A 2,500-nucleotide genomic window follows, 5' to 3' on the forward strand; every position below is an offset into this window, starting at 1 on the left:
GGGCTCATTCCTGTTCGCTCGCCGCTACTAAGGAAATCCTAGTTAGTTTCTTTTCCTCCGCTTAATAATATGCTTAAATTCAGCGGGTAATCTCGCCTACTCTGAGGTCGTCAATTTCTTTGGTTTCATCGAAAGGTGAATAATGATGCTCGATGCAAAAAAAAAAAAAATAAACGAAAAGAAGCAAAAAAGCAAACACGTAGAGAAACTGTGCGTGAATCAACCTTTCGCATATTCAATTTTTCCTCCTCTCTCGTTTCAAAATGTTTGTATTTATCGTTCGATGAAACGAGCACAAGAGGGAAAAAAAAGTTGAGACACGACGTTCCCATAATTTTCGTGTTATTTCCTTTTTGCTTCAAACATTTTGCGGACTGCAGCTTCGTCGTATTGCTTTTATCAATTTTTAACAATTTCAAAGCGAAGACAACTCGCAAGACGATCCATTTCGTCTCGGTTCAATTTTAACGTCCGTCCGTATTATTTTTTGTTCCACAAGAGATTTCGAATAGGTTTCTTTATTTATCATCCCTTCTTTTCGAGCGCCACGGAAGCAAGAGGAAAAGCAAGAGCGAGAGAACATTTCGCGTATACTTCATTTAACAATTTTAACCAACACGCGATGTACTCCACACACCTCTTAGATTTAACAACTGCTTTTCTCTTCTTCTCCCCTTAGCGCAAGGGTAAACCCCATTTGTCTCTTCTTTGGAACGCAACAAAACTTTCGAGGACTGGACGACCGAGCGATGGTCGCGCGGTCTTCGCTTATCTTTAACAAACGAAGTAGTCCGTATGTATTCTAAATGTTGAAGCCTCCTAGAGCTTTAAGCCATGCGAGACATTGAAATGCTGTTTTAACGGGAGCATGCATAATTGCTGCAAACATACTTTTATCACAAGTTCTAGCCACGCCACGGAGGCTTCGAAGTTCCTTCACCATTCGCTTTCCTCTCTTTTGTTACACAGTTTCAGACTACGATCAGGGGTACCGAAACGCTGTATTGATTGTAAACAACCATTTTTATCTTGGAGCGGAGCGTTCCTTTACTCGTTAGATTTGTCTTGTCGCGTGTGTATTCGCTTTTTCGACGCTTTTTAACCATTTAACTTGTTTAGCGAAGCTAAACGCACAGACAGACAAAAAAAAAGGAACAGCATCGCGCGTCAAACAGCGACGACCCATCTGAAGCGATCTTTCATTTATACACCGTTTGTAAACAGAGAGATGTATAAAGCGCGGGGAATCATTCGAAACCCTGGGGCTATTCGAGCTTGCATTTCAGCAAATTATCATCTCAAACATTTCACTCGTTTGCTTTTTCTAAATTTATAGGAGAGCTTCTTTCGTTTATTTTTGACACACCTTTCGTAAATATCGTTTCTGGCAACGTCGGGAGCGTGGATTTCTACAAGTGAACAATCGCGCCGATCCGATAACTTCCAGCAGGATGGAGAATCTTTATAGATTATCTTCCGAGAACTCGGTGCTTTCACGGGCGGTCGTTTATAAATTTTAACGAACGACTCGCGCGCCGTGACGCACTTGCGCTAGTTCGAAGAGATATTTCGAAATTTGTTTCTCTCCTTTAACGGCCTGCATTTAGTGTATCGGTTGCGATTTTCGTCACATCGTTTCCACGACAAACGCCGACGAACTGCCCAACTATCGCTCGTACGTTGCGACTCTTTCTTTGTTTATCGTTCATTCATTCTTTCAATTTCGTTCGATAATCCCGCTCCGAAACGTTCTACTTTCGTTGAACGACGGCGAGATGTTTAGAAAGAAATGAATTACTCTTTTTTCGAGAAGCAAACGCAAGCAGTCTTTTGTTAAGAAAACGACCCTCAGCCAGGCGTGGTCCAGGAATTGTATCCGTGGACCGCAATGTGCGTTCGAAATGTCGATGTTCATGTGTCCTGCAGTTCACACGTTGACGCGCAATTAGCTGCGTTCTTCATCGACCCACGAGCCAAGTGATCCACCGTTCAGGGTAATCGTAAAATTTTGTATTTCAAACTCTTTAGATCTTTAGAGTGTTATTTTCATTATTAACACGCATCACATTCGATACCCACATCACTCTCCCACCCGGCGCGTGCGGGAGAGCGAATTCGGGCGTCGCCAACGTATTTGTTTGTTTGTTCGATCGTTGACGACACGATCGCGTCCAAGGACGGAAACCGTCGGAGAAACGCCCAGTGGCACGCTCCTCTCGACGGTCGGGCGTAAAGTACATTTAAAAACCTTGAAAAGTACGAACGCACACAAGGAATGCGAGCGCGCGTCCTGTCGCTGAATCGTGGGTTGCGAGATTCGAACAGACACACGGCCGGCGACGATCGGTCTAACTAATGGACACATAGTTTTTCAAAGACTCGCTATCGTCGCTTCTCAGCCGGTCCGTAAACAACACACATCGATCAGGCGGACGCACGAATCTTACCACGGTGCGTGTTTCGTAGATTCCAGGTTACCCGCAAGTACCTCTCTCTCCCT

General features: G+C 44.1%; 1 non-coding gene and 1 pseudogene across 1 annotated transcript; both read right to left on the reverse strand.

The window, feature by feature from the left end:
* LOC143306785 (large subunit ribosomal RNA) overlaps positions 1-110 on the reverse strand; it is a 5,325-nt pseudogene extending 5,215 nt beyond the window's left edge.
* A 1,732-nt stretch (positions 111-1,842) lies between these two features.
* On the reverse strand, positions 1,843-1,997 carry LOC143306802 (5.8S ribosomal RNA). The gene has a single exon (XR_013064108.1). It is a non-coding gene; the product is annotated as a 5.8S ribosomal RNA (ribosomal RNA).
* Positions 1,998-2,500: the final 503 nt, after the last annotated feature.

This window comes from Osmia lignaria, unplaced genomic scaffold (genome assembly GCF_051020975.1).
Source record: "Osmia lignaria lignaria isolate PbOS001 unplaced genomic scaffold, iyOsmLign1 scaffold0036, whole genome shotgun sequence".
NCBI lineage: Eukaryota > Metazoa > Arthropoda > Insecta > Hymenoptera > Megachilidae > Osmia > Osmia lignaria.